The sequence below is a fragment of the Centruroides sculpturatus genome, unplaced genomic scaffold (genome assembly GCF_000671375.1).
Source record: "Centruroides sculpturatus isolate CEXI.00-Female unplaced genomic scaffold, Cexi_2.0 scaffold105, whole genome shotgun sequence".
NCBI lineage: Eukaryota > Metazoa > Arthropoda > Arachnida > Scorpiones > Buthidae > Centruroides > Centruroides sculpturatus.
The window spans coordinates 913693-928988 of NW_019384622.1; the positions used below are offsets into that span (position 1 = coordinate 913693).

At 29.2% G+C, this 15296-nt stretch overlaps 1 protein-coding gene across 2 annotated transcripts in view; it reads right to left on the minus strand.

Annotated features, from left to right (window-relative positions):
- LOC111625521 (conserved oligomeric Golgi complex subunit 1-like) overlaps positions 1 to 15296 on the minus strand; it is a 93234-nt gene that overhangs the window by 2323 nt on the left and 75615 nt on the right. The gene's annotated exons all lie outside the window — the stretch shown is intronic.

Consider the following 15296-nt stretch of genomic DNA (forward strand, 5'->3'; position numbering starts at 1 on the left):
AATATTCTGCCGAAACTTCGAAAGTATGTATTTACTAAAAACAAAAAAAAAAAAATAATTTATTACTATTTTAATGATATTGTAACTTGCAATTTGTGATTTTAGATGAATTGACACAAAAAATTTTTAATTTTATTCCTAAAGACATAATTCATAGTTATTTTTTTTAATTTTAAATAAATATTGGATTAAGCCCAAATCAGTATTTATTTTAATAGAATAAAGTTTTGAAATTGCTCTTTATTGTTATAAATTTCATAGGCTAATGAATTATTTATGTATTAATATTGGATTTTATAAAATATTTTGCAAAAAAACGAATTTATTAACGTTCACCAAATTCGTTTTCTGATTATTGCTGATAGATGTGTTTATTATGCAAATACAGTATGGCTGTGGCCAGCCTTTGCCATTTATTTTTGAAAAAGTTCATACACAAAGCCAAACATTGCTCAATTAGATCCAGCTATATTACTATTATTATTATTAACTGAATGCTGCATTTAATTATTTTTACTAACAAAAAACTGATTAATTTATTAAATTTTACTTAGGCCAAAGTACTCTGCATTTAGTTTTTTGTTAGTAAAAATAATATTTAATTTATAGTGGTAGGGAGTACAGTACAAAGGGCCATAAGTTTTCTCCAGGCACAGGGAAAATTTCCCACTCCCACTCCCTCAACAACCCTACACACTATATTTTAACTGTATAATCATATTTGATAAGTTGAATTGCAATTATTTACAAAACTTGTTATTATTTGATATCATAAAGTCCATTACCTTGCTGATTTTTCAAATTTATTGGTATTTATGTTAATGTAAAACAAATACTCTTAATACAAAAAGATTTTATTTAGGAAATTAATAAATCATCATATATTAATACAATGTCACAATTTCAGAATTAATACATTAATACAATTTCAGAAACTTAAAATATTTCATCAACTTAAATGTCAATTTTAAAAGAATTGCACAAATATTTACATAACATAATTAAACAATTATTATTATATTTAAAAACTTTGCCTATAATCTACTTATTTTTAAATCAGGCAGTGATTCATTTCTGTTATATTATTGTTATTAGATTTAGTTATATGATTATTGTATGAATGGAAGTGTATTTCTTAAAATGGATATAAAGACCATCAGAAATGCCTGGAAGTTAAATAAAACATTGTTTAAAATATAATAAACGTTTTGATGCTGAAGATTAAAATCCAATTTTCTCTTCCTATCTCAAATTTTGTAAATTTTGAATGAAATGACATGTTTACTTGACAATATGTATTTTTCACATTTATATTGATTGATCAATATTGTATAAGAATTTTTTTTAAAAACTAATGTATCAAAACACATCATTTTATGGCTGATTGAAATGAGAAAATTATAGCATAGAATAAATCACTTAGATTTTTTTAAATATAGACATCAATAATATTCCAATAGACACTATTACTATTAAAGTGGTCATAGAGATAGACCAAACAATTGTTTATTCTTTCATCTATATATCTGAGCTTTCCTAAAAATATTTATGATTTATGATCAATGATGAATGGTAAAATATATTGATTTATTTTGTGATAAGAGAAATAAGGATCACGATCAAAATAAAAACAGAAAGAACAGGAATCAATCTTAAGATTGCTAATAGAATTGGTAAGTTTGTCATATGTACATTTTAAATTAATACTTTATTTCTTTCCTTGTTTATTATTATTAAATATTACATCAAGTTGTCTTCAGAAATTTTTCTTTATATAAAACCATAAATTTTTCATTTACTTTCTTATAAATTTTATTAATATTTAAGAGATGACCTTATCTAACAGATTAAAGCAGAGTCTGGTTTAAGTAGTAGTTCTTGAGAACTCATACATTCTGAACATTAAATTTCTGCTCAAATGGCCATATTATTACATTAATAATGACTTTAAAATGCTGAAAATCTTTATAAATAAATCTTACAGTATTTTATATCCGATGGCTTTTATAATAAAATATCCCTCAAGTTTATTAATTAAAGTTAATACATTCTGTATTAACTAATTTTAAAATAATAATAATATATTATTATTATAGAAAAAAAAATTTGTTTATTCATTTATTTTGTCTTGTATTATGCCCTAATATATTTATAAAATTAATATATCAAACTGTTTTTTACAAACTGTAATATCAGACTAGTAGTAGTTATTACAGACATTCTACTTATCAAAATAAATTTTTAAAATAAGTTTACACAACTAAAAGAACTACAATAATTCATCAATTGTTTGTTTGTTACGGCAACACAACACTTGGGCAATCTATCTAGGGAGAATGCCTTCTGGGAAGTCTGTTTATGGGTAACTGGCCCCTATTCAGGCATTAGATGTGGAGAAAACCTGGAAAACTCCACTTGGCAAGCCCATCCTGGCAAGGTGCAAACCCACAACTAATTTCCACCATTCCGAATTCCTAGTGTTCAAGGAACAGAACTGCATGGCCACTGATGGACTCAATAATTCATCAAAAAATGCTTTATGTGGAACATAAAGTTATTTTTTTATTTTATACTATGATAATGCATTTTAAGACTGAAGAACTTCCACAATGTAAGTTAATTATCAATATAGCAGCATACAAAAAAAAATTTCTATATAATTTAGGTCTCTTTGTTTAAAAAAAAAAATACCAAAGAAACTTTTGAGAATTTATTTAATTTCATTTTTGAATCTTTTAATTTTTACTTTTGAGTTTTATTTTAATTTTGCAATGCCTTCAGTCATAATCATTTTGGAGTATTATTTATTTTTAATCAGCATTTTGTTTTGAAAATGCAAAGATTAGAAATATATTTGCATAAACAAATGTGATTTTATGTTGTAAAAGTTGAATGTTTTAAATGTTAATAAAATAATAAACAACTTTTCTATAAGTAATTTAATCTAATTGTAAGCAATAGAGCTTTAACAGTGGATAAGGTTGGAGAAATGATAATATATCTGGCTTGGTGAATGAGACATCCTCAGGCATATCACGTCCACACCTAAGGATGGCTCATTAACTAGGTTGAAAAATTAGCATTTATTCAACCTAGTTAAAGTATTACTATTTAAAAGTGAGTACAGTTAGTACTATATTTCCTTGCCTATAAGTATGCTGTTGTATTTGGATATAAGAGCAAATTCTTATAGATGGAGCAAAATCAGCAGTATAGTCCACAAGTATTTAAAAAAAACCTTTTGTAGTATCAGAAGCCTTTTCATTTTCCAGTTATATATAACAAACGGAAAAATGACCCTCCCAAGATTTTTAATTTTTTGACTTGGGACCTTGTAATGTTGAGCAGTGCCGGCCCGAAGCAAGTTTTAGGATGGAGCGAGATCCTATTATGGCACCCGGGGGTGGAACCCCGTCCACGCACTCGACCCACGCGCGTCTCAACAGATAAGGCCATTCACATACTGACCACACGCTTGCAATTAAAATATCAAAAAGTGAAAAAAAATATTTTTTCCTTTACTTTTTTTACCACTGAGGCGTCCCCCAGGACTTAGCGCCTGGAGCGGCTGCTCCGTTCGCCCTATGGGCCGGCTCTGATGTTAAGAAATGAACAAAAATTTGGGTTTTTTTTTCTGTATATATGGATGTTAGTGTTTTTCCACCCATTTTGAACCTGTGCTTTCATTGAAAATTTCTGAAATTTTGCTGGGAGGTTTGCGTATTAGGGAATTGGTGCTATTAAATGTTTTGATGGTTAAAGGTCAAGAGGTTGGAGGAATAGAGGGTGTCATGTATCATATCTCGAATGAGGTTGTACAGTCGACCCCCCTATAAGATATAGATACGTTCCAATTTATTAGGAATCCGATTTCTTACAAGTCGTTCCAATCACAGCCCGACACGTGTCAAGTTTACGGACTACGGCTGATTGAAAGGTTTTCTTCCATAAAATTAATCGATTCTACACTAATCCGACTCAACATTTCCAAAATACGTATATTTTTTTGTAGTTTTATAGGAATTGTAATTATAGGGACCGTAATTATAGGGGGGTCGACTGTACTTAAAGATTTTATTAGTTATTAGTATTTACAATTTTTTTTATAAAACTCATCTCTACCCTCAAAATTAAGCTTTTTGCCATGCCATTTTATAATAATTAATAATATAAAAAGTTTTTAAATAAAATATAACAGATGGTGCCCCCCACAATTTTAAATTCATTTGCTGGGAAAGTTATGCAACTCATTGCTGGATTTTTTTTAATTTTGTCTTTAATAACTGTTACCAAAGAGATGTTAATGAAGAGTTACTGTATCAATACATTTACATTGAAACAGCAGTGCAATGCTCTTATTTGTGCAAAAATATGATATGAATAGATCAAATGAAACAAAATTTGATAAATAAATAATTTACTGTATTTCACATTTCACCTTTAGGTTCAACACAACATTAATATAATGTCAATAAGTTTTGGATAAAGAAATTTTAATTTGGTTCCTAGCATATACAGAAATAAGCTATATAACATTATAAGCTGACATAACTATAGAATACTGGATGATATTGTTAACATTCAAAATTGCACATCTAAAAATTATTGATTCTATTCTCCAAAGAATAGATGTGATCCAGTTTTATAACTACATTCTTTGACAAATATTTCTTTTTTGAAATGAATATGATTTTAGAATGGACTTCTAATAAAATGCTATTCTGTAGCATGGAGTACCATTCATTCACATGCTATTACAATAGATTTTTATAAGATGACCAATTGTTATACCAATATCACAGTAATCTATTCACTTAATTCATATCATGTGTTTCTAATTATGATGTTATCTGAAGTCTTTCTTGTTTTTTTGTTGATATTTTGTTAATATTTTTTCTAACTTAAGACTGTGAGCTTCAATCAGTATGAAAACACTAGGTGTTTGCAGACTAACATATTAAAGATGTCTGTTTAATAGATTCCATTTATTGTAATCATGGATATTGTTATCTAATGTGATCAGAATTCACAAGTTCCAAAATATATGTTAGAATACTGTAATATTGAATATATTGTAATCAGAATATAAATTATAATCGGCAGGGCTTGCAGACTATAAAAAAAGGGTATCATATATTATGAATAAGCTTCAAACTACAATTCAACATCAGATTGGTAATGCACTCACAAGATGCTCTAGTTGCAATCGGGGCTAACTCAAAGCAAAGTTTTGGTCAACATATGACAAAGTTGCATGGGAAAATTGACAAATATTGTCCATTAGTTTCTTTTCTATTTGCAGAATAGAGTAGAAGTCATGAATTTTCTACTTTGTTTGTTGATAATGGAATTTGGAACCCCATTGAGGATTATGAAAACCCCACACAGGTGAAAAGGGGCATGTTTCTGAATGTACGGACATCCCTAGCTATAATTATCATTATCTTCAGGTATTTCTTAAGCCATTTTTTTGGTCTATCAGCCTTAACAATTGCAATTTATCAGCCATATGTTATCAGTCTTAATGTTTTAACCATTGATTAACTTTTTATTTGTATTAGTTTAAATTTTTGGCATTTGTTACTTAAATTATACAATGGATTATAAATTGTAATGAATATTCCAAATTATACATTTTTTTTGTTTTGATGTATCCTTTCATTATTGGAGTAAATAAAATTAGAGTTTTTGCTAATTATAGTCTTCTTTACTTACCCCACTTAATCCTAATCAATTATTAAAATCAATGTAGGAGAGTCCCAAATTGATTACTATAAGCATATTCTACTGCATCTTCTCTAATACTCTATAACACTATTGCACATACCCACCCAAAAAATTATGTAATAAATATTCTCAATCAACCCCTTAGATGTACTAAAGAGTAATGCACAGCAAAGCCTACTGAATGTTAATTACTTCACTAAATACACATAACATACAAAGCAGGTGACAAACAATATGGTTCACTATGTAAAAGTTTTTCTTCTTTCATGTTCATTTTTTGGCAAATTAGGCAATGAAAATTTGCTTTCTGAACAGCAATAGCTACATTCTGCAGCTCTCAATGTGAAAGTAATTGTGAAAATAGACATGAAAACAAATTTATTTATAACTGATGTTACTGCTGTTCAGAAAGCAGGTTACTCATACACTAAATGAAAATTATAGCCAAATTTGAGAAGTCATCACACAGCAAAAAAAACTAATGATTGTTTGTTAGATATGTAAGGATTAAGCAACACCAGTCAATTTAAAAACTTTAGCATTGCATAACACTTTTGTAAATACTCCTCATCCCCTTATAATGCATCATAACAATTACCTGCATAACCATATCTGCATTACATAACTTATGGTCAGTCCCTTTCATAATTTAAAAAAATTTGATTACTACTTAAAAATGAAACTTTTCCTGAACTTTTTAAATGGAAAACAATATATAAATTTATTTTTTATAAAGTATAATGAAAATTTTAACATAATAATATAAAACAACTTCTAATTTTTGACTACTGTTAAATACAATGTTTTAAAATTAAATACACCAACAGAATATGATACAGATAATGAAAAATACAAGACTAAAGATAATTTTAAATAAAAAAAAATGAGGATAATTCCTAATTTTATTTTAATCTGAAATCTGTCTTAAATTTAAATTTATTATAATACACATTCAGAAAACAATTCTCCTATTTTTATTTTATATTTCAATCAAAATAAAGTCTAGAATCAATTTCTCTTGATACAACATAAGCTAAAAGTGTACAAATACCAAAATAAGCTTTTTAAATAATTAAATTTTTCAATTTTATATAAATAAATTTATAATTACTGTTAACAAAACTTAATATTAATAAGATAATATTTTATTTAAAATTATTATTGTATAATGCAACAATAGTTATAGCTATACTGCACACAGAGGATTTTCAACTGGATTTAATTGAGATCTTATGATAATATTAAATGTATTTTTGTAGTAGGCCTGCATATTAATGTCTGAAAATATGTTCGAAAGATACAATTTGTACTATAAACAGAATATAAAAGGGATGTTTATTCTTCTTATCTTGTTAAAAAAGAATTTCCAGTAGTTCTGCTGAAATTATTTTTTATATAAAAGAATTCTGTGGATATATTAAATTAGAAAAGATTGCTAGATGCATTATTTCTGCAGACATCTCAGAAATTCTATAACAATTGTTTTAGAAACAGTATTAAAGCCTCTGTATCACTCAATATCAAAAATAACATCATTACATTATTTCATTGCTGTCTCTTATTAGTTTTATTTAATTTTTATTTGTAAATATCTCCAAAGCTGTTGCTTTTATTATATATTTTTTATCAACCGATAAAAATTTTTAAATTAATAATTTTATTGAAAAATAAAATTTATCAGTAATAAAATAAAAATAATAAAATATATAAAGATTTATAGATTTAGTCAAGAATGATAAATAAGAAAAAAAGGTAAGATAATTTATCAAATCAAAAAAGTCAGTTGCCTGTCTTTCAAAATGATAACTAAATCTGAAAATTCAATTAAGAATAAGCAACAACTTCAACTGGATTTTTCAAACAATTAAAATTTTTGTTCAATAAGCATAGAACAATAAAAAATATCATAATCCCATATACAAAAATATGTCAATTTTTGGACAGTTATATAATTTTAAATGATTGTTTTTTCTTTTTCTTCCATTTTGAAACCTAATAATTTATTTGACTTCTGAAAATTTTTAGAAAATCTAAAATAAGAAACCGTTAATTCTGTTCTTTATAAATTATCATCGCTGACTTTTACCATTAAAAAACTAATAATATTATGCATTTTTAGATTTCAAAATAGGCACCAAATCTTAAAGTTGTAATGCAAAATAAAAAAAGTACAGCTAAATTAGGTGAGAAAAGGCAAGCAAAAACTTTTTTTAGTAGGCAAGAAATGTTTTCGGACAATTTCACAGTCCGGCTTCAGCTAATGGATGTTTTAGAATTGAATGTCAAAATTCTGTGGTGTTCCAAAGAGATTAAATTTTAAAACTACAAAAAAAAATAATAATAATAATAATAAAATAAAATAAAAAATGAGCAATTATCTATTGTGACAGCATCTGACAGCATCACAATGCCAGGCTGGCATTTTTAATTTATTTTATTTAAAATATATGCTCTCCACCTCAAATTAGTAATGGCTTGTCCTATACATCATACTTTTCTTTTAACAACAGAGTCATGCCAGTCATCTATCTAACACCTTTTAGGGGATAATTTTTTAATTGAAATAACGTGACTTGCAGTTTGCATTGGAAGTTCTTATATACACTGGCGGAAATTGAAAGTATTACACCCAGATGAAATTGATAGAAATTCACGAAACTTGGTAAACATGTACAGGGGCATACCTGGAAGAAATGAACACACAATGAAATGAATTATGCAAAGTTTTATTGCTGTTTAGTACATGTTTCTGTAAGAGGTATGGCCACCTTGAGCATGGATACACTCTTGGATCCTTGCAGACATTGAAACAATAAGTGCTTGAATGTCTTGTTGGGGTATATATCTCCATGCCTGCACAACTTGTGCAATCAGTTGTTGTACAGTGCGCACTGGATGGCTATGAGATGTAATCCGTCTACCCATGGCATCCCAGACATGCTCTGTAGGGAATAAATCTGGAGACTGGGCGGGCCAATCCATGATTGCGACACTTTGCAAGGCCTGTCATGTGATGGCAGCAGCATGAGGACAGGCATTATTTTGTTGGAAGATACCATTTTGGGTGGTGTTCATGAAAGTTATGACTACTGGATGGATCACCCTGTCCACATGCTGGCGGGCGATCATTGTGCCTTCAACAACCACCAACTCGGTCCTGCTGTTGTAACTGATTGCCCCCCAAAACATGACACCAAGAGTTGGGCCTGAGTGGCATTCTGAAATCACAGCAAGGTGGGCTCTTTCTTCAGCACGCCAGCAGACATGTTGCTGACTATCACATTGGCCTAAACAGACTTGGGAATCATCACTAAACACAATTGTACACTATTCATGTGTCCAATTACATCTAGCAGCACACCACGTTAACCATTGTTGGCGATGAAATCTGGTTAAGGGAACACATTGAATGAGGGTCCGAGATCTCAGTCCGGCATCAAGCAATCGGTTTACAATTGTCTGTGGGGTGACTCTGGCAGTAACTACTGCTCGGATCTGTGCTGCCATTGCACATCTGTCAGCAACTGCCATCCGCATAATATGCTGGTCTACATGTGGCATTGTCCTTCTGCATGGACCTGTGCCAGATCTGCAAGTACTGGACCCTTCCTGCATCCACTGTGTGACCAGTCTTTGTGCTGACATTGCACTACGGCCAGTCCTTCAGGCAATTTCACGATATGATGCTCCCACTTCTGACATGCCAATTATTCAACCTCTTTCAAAGTCAGACATTTGGGTGTACGGAGTTTTCACTCATCGATATGGCATAGCTGGTCACCAACATGTGGACTAAAAAAAGTCATGTTCCATAACACAGTTCACAAATTATAAACTAAACACTATAGCAATTTTGCATAACAAATGTCTCCATAATTATATAAAATAGATTCATGATAAACCTTTGAGTAACCAGTAAAATATTTATTTGAAAAAAACAAACGTTATATATATTTTGTACCAGTACCTGGTGAGGAGGAACCTTTACACAAGGTCTCCATAATTTCCATACCACTGTTTGTACTTCATTTAATTTTTGATCATTCAATAACCTTCAAAAAGAGATTTTTTTGTCCCAATTTCATATGTCTCCGACAATATTGGATGGATGTAACACTTTCAATTTCCACCAGTGTAGTTAATCAGGACCTCCTGCCTCTAAGGTTTCAATATCTGGTCTTGTCTTTTGTCTAATTCACTCCATTCTTGAGATTAATTAAGGAAAGATGGATGGACAGACGACAGTGGGAATTTATAGGTTTACAATTTTTTCAAATTGCAGCCCAATAAGATGAAACTTCTGTATGAAGTTTTTAACACTTGTGTGCTAGTTATTAGACAACAGCATCATTCTAAACATTAATACTTCATGTAAAGTTTAATCTTTTTTTTTTATTATTATTTATTTAGTTTTGGTACCATTTTGAAATTTAATCTATCTTCAAAACACCACAAATTTCCAACATTTGATTCTGAAGTGTGTATGAGCCAAAGCCAGACCTTAAAATAGTACAAAAACATTTCATTAAAAAGTTTTGGTTGCCTTAAGCATTTAGCTGTACTTTTATTTTTCATTATAACTATTAAAATAATTTGTCAGATAAAAAACATGAGAGCAGTTTTAAGTTCATAAATTATTTTTATATACTATGTTTTTATGTAATAATTGTCCAGAGGGTAATTTTTTTCATTTTTGGTGGACAATTATTGGAGTAAAAAATAATATTTAATACAAGTATACTTCATTACACATATGGAGATTATTATTACAATGAAAGTGTTATCACAGTCTGCTTTAAAAATAAAAATTTTGCTATATTATGCTTTATGGCAGAAATTTTCTGCTTTATTCTGCCTAATTTATTTATTCTTTTTAAATTACACTTGCATTCAGCACACAAATTTTCTTTGCATTTTTATTGGTTTACCTGATTCTCAATACTACTCCGATAGATCAACTGAGTTGAACATGAGATGAATATGAATGTCCAAATTTTCCTTGGTAAATGATGATCTCTTCAGTATGAGAACATGGCTCAGGTTAGAAAAATGCCTCTTTACATCCACACTACTAGTAGGAACTGGCAGAGCTTTTAATACCAGCTGAATCAAAATTGGCATTTCCCTGGTAGAGTGCTTCCAGAAATTTATTATATCATCGCACACTGCTTTGTTTTTATTGTTGATCAAAGCATTGTAGTATGCTATCTCTTCCTTTGGTACCTCTTTCTTGGAGAATCTGAACAATTGAGAAGTTATACTGTCCATTGCTTGGTTATGATTTAGATGGACTTCAAGCTATTTCCAAAACTACCTTGCTGGATGTTTGCCACTTAGATAAAGTTTGAGCTTCAAACATGTTCTGAGTGATACCAACAGTTCCTGAATGCCTCTAAGAATTTGCCAAATATCATTTCCTACAACACTTGATTTTCATCCAGGCCGTGACTCCAGTTTCTTGATCAAGTTACATAAAGCTTCAGCTTGGCTTGCAACTGCATTTAGCTGTTCTTCAAGTTTGAACTGATCAAGTAACTCACCAAGCTCTTGCAATACTGCTTCTTCCATAATCTGATTTTCTCTAATCTATGTCACTACAGCATCCCACCTCTTATGGTAGTACAAAACTGCTTCTAGCCACATCTCCCATCAAATAATAACTGGTACAGGTGGCAGTGCCAAAGGGTGGTTCTTGGCAAATAGAAGGCATTTGTTCCAGATAGCTCTATTTGCTGCCTTTACTAGAGCTGCTTCCATCCCTGAGATGAAATGTTCAGGATGCTGTTCCTAGTGTGTACTTCTTCAGCAACTAAATATGTAACATGTACCCAGCATGTTGTGTGGAACAATCTCATGCACACTGTATATGAATGTTACTGCTTTGAAACTCATGCCAGAGTGTTGTCTGTCAAAAATCCAACAAAATTTTCTAACTCAACATTCAAAAGTTTAAGAGATTCAAACACTTCTTTGACAATGATATCACTGTTGCACTTCTCTACAATCTTGATTGCACTAGATGGTGTGGTTTGTAGGTTTGAAGGCGCACAACCAATGTATTTACAACTTTCCTGTTTTTCACATTGACCGACTCATACTCATCTAGTATCAGCAGAATGTCAGCACTTCAACACATTTGTGCAGTAGTGTCTAAATCTTTAATCTTTACTTCCAACATTGGGGAAAATCCTGCACAAGATGCTTTCACTAGGCAAATTTTCATTTGGAGATAGTTTTAAATTAGACTTCATCCACTTTTGGAACCCTTTGTAATGGTAAATGTGCAAGGGTATTCTCACAGAACAGAATATGGAAACCATGTCTTGATATCTCAAAGGTTTACTAGTAAACAGTAAGGTTCTTTTCTTGCTGCTACTACTCTTACCTGTACAATGTTTCACACTTGCAATATGTGTACTCGCAGTGAATTTTTTTCATAGCTGACCATAGTATCGCAGTAATCACACCACAAATTTCCACCTTCCACTACAAACCCTTCATCGTGAAATTCATGTAATCAAAGAGCTGCTGTAACTGTTGTCTTGAGCATTATCTTAAGATACAATGAAATACATTTAATTAGAAATTTGGTTTATTCAAATCTCTACAGCAATGTATCAGATATAACTAATGATTACCAGATCCTGGAAAGATGGGAGTCATGTTGCCAACTATTTGGAATGAAAAGTTGCTACATTTAAAAAAAGTTATCTTTTTTTGCTACCAAAATTTAAAACATGTTGCTACCTTTTTAATTACTTAACTGAGAAAATAAAAAAATTCAAAATTATCCAAAATAAAAATTTAAAAATAAACAAATATTTTATTTAAAAAAACAGTAAATTTCTATATAGCATTAAATACAAAAAAACTGCAATTTTTCTGAAAGGAAATGATTAAATCTTTAGGTATGAAGGTGAAGTTTGTAATATGTAAAAATGATACAGACAGAGGGCACACGAAAATAATAGCTATAAATTTGAAAAGTATAAAAAAGAACTGAAATATGGTAAACAAGACATGTATATTGTATTTTCACATGGATATATAAAAATGAGAAAAATCTCTATTTTTGGCTTATTTGGACATAAGTGTCTGTATGCTACTACAACCCTCAAAATACTTCCTATCTTGCTGACAAGTTGCTACGATTAGCAATAAGGTATGGAGAGACAAAGTGTGGGAATTCGACTGGGCTGCAGGGAAAAAACATGGCAACCTTGACACAATTTCTTAATTCTGCTTTATTCAAAACTTTGCTTTATTGCTTAATAACTGGAAATGGTATGGTATGCACACATCTCACTGTTTCGGTAAGAAACCTATGGTTGGATTCAGATATTGCTTTATATGCTTTTGGGTTGCCTTAGTGATAATCCTTTCATTGTAATAACATTCTACCTATGTGTAATAAAGTATATTTGTATAATATTAAATATCTTAAAAAAGGGATTAAAAGCTTATTGTTAAAAAATTATTGTTTTAAGATGGAAAAAACAAAATTTCAAGAGACATAAAACTAGTTAAATCAGAATATCATAACAAATACATTAAAAATATTTTGAATGAAATACTCGGATTACCTTCATAAATTTCAATACTTTCCGGCATCAGTAATATCAGCCACTATTCATTTTTCTGACTTCGATATCGGAAAATATTGCATCAATAGTCAATTATATAACAATGTCAAATGCCGCTAATATACCAGTATTTAGGTCAATTGGTGCAGTTTATCTCACATGTTAGATAGGCAATTATTATAAGAAGAATATTTATGTTGGCAATTATTAGACTACAGGTTATTATTACAGAAAATATGGTATTTAGAATTAAGTTATCTGGTCAATTTGTAATTATTATTAAAACTATATTAGACCAAATTAAAAATATCAAACCCTAACTTATTTTAAAAATCATTTATTGTATTTTATACAATATTTAATATTTAAAATATTTATTGATAATATTTTAGCATTGAAATCATTGTATTATGCTTCTTTCTATTTTCAGTTATTAACAGAACAATAATTGATCGTAAATGTGAATTATAATACAGTATTCATTTTTTATGATTATATCAAACTTAATAATTATTTCCTAAAATATATGAATTCATAGTTTGTATAATTTATAAAAAAAAGAATATTTTAATGATAAATGATATTTTTTGGTATATAACATGCATTCTAAAAGTAATTTAAATAATACACAATGCATTTTTTTCAGTTTCAAAATATATTTCCTGACAATTATCAAAGATTTTCTTAACATTCAATTCTTCAAATGTTCTCAGTTTGAAAAACAGTAAAAATATAGAGAAATGCTGCTGTTGCAATCTCATAATAATGTGAATTTTTTTCCTTTGCTGCTTATAATCGTGCACCACACAACTTCTGACTGACTGGAGACCAGTGGAAATCTAATGGTGCCGTTAAAGAAGTATCTGCACTTATAGTCTAATAAAGACATCCAGAAGTCAAGCATTAAAAAACACTATGCTGAAAAAAAATGAATTCATGCCTATATCTGTTTCATATCTATGCATTGTAAATTGTTTACATTCAAAATAAATAAGTAAAAAGGCAACTTAGTTTTTTTTTTTACTTTCCTTCATATGTTCCTTTGTTATACTATATTTTCTATTAATATTTATATGATGACAGATAATGTAAATGCAGAGCAAAACCAAAATCCAGCAACGAGTTGCATAACTTTCCTGGCTATTACAAGTTCTTATTTATAAAATAGCTTTTATAATTTTAATTACAATATAACTTAATAAAATTGCATGTGACCCATCTGTTATGAGATTTTCTTATAAAAAGTTTTTTATATTTTTAATTACTATAAAGTGGCAAAAGGTTTAATTTTGAGGGTAGGGATGAGTTTTATAAAAAAAAAAGTATAAATGTTAATAACAAGTAAAATTATCATTAAGTCCAACCCTATGGAGTTACACATGACCCCCTTTATCTCCCCACCCCTTCGACCTTTAACCACCAAAATTTAATGGCATCAATGCCCTTGTATACAAGCCACCATGCAAAATTTGCTGTTTTTTTTTTCTACTTTTTTGGATTTAGGTGGTGTCTTGGAGATTTGCAAAAACTCTGAGGGTCAAATTTGACACGATTCTCATCCTTTCTCTTGTTATGTATACATAACAGCTGGGAAAGTAAAATACAATATTAATGCATTTTGGGTTTTAGTTAACTAAAACTCAAAAGAAATTAAATTGTAGATCATTTTGAATAATTCACACTTTGTTGTCAATTAAATGAAATCATTTGTGAATGCAGAAACTTTTTTCTATTTATTCTATTTTCTATTTATTTTCTATTTATTCTATTCAGAGTCATACAAATCTGAAATTATGTATGATTTTATTTAACACATGTTAAATAGAATATTTTTTTACTTGATATAAATGGTTTAAATAAAGTAATATCGACAAGAATAAAATTTTTTCTAATACAAATATTAAAAATTTAAGTCATGCTTTTGTTTATTTATATTAAATTTTCAGATGCTAATTATTACAGATAATATTTAATCTTACAATTTTG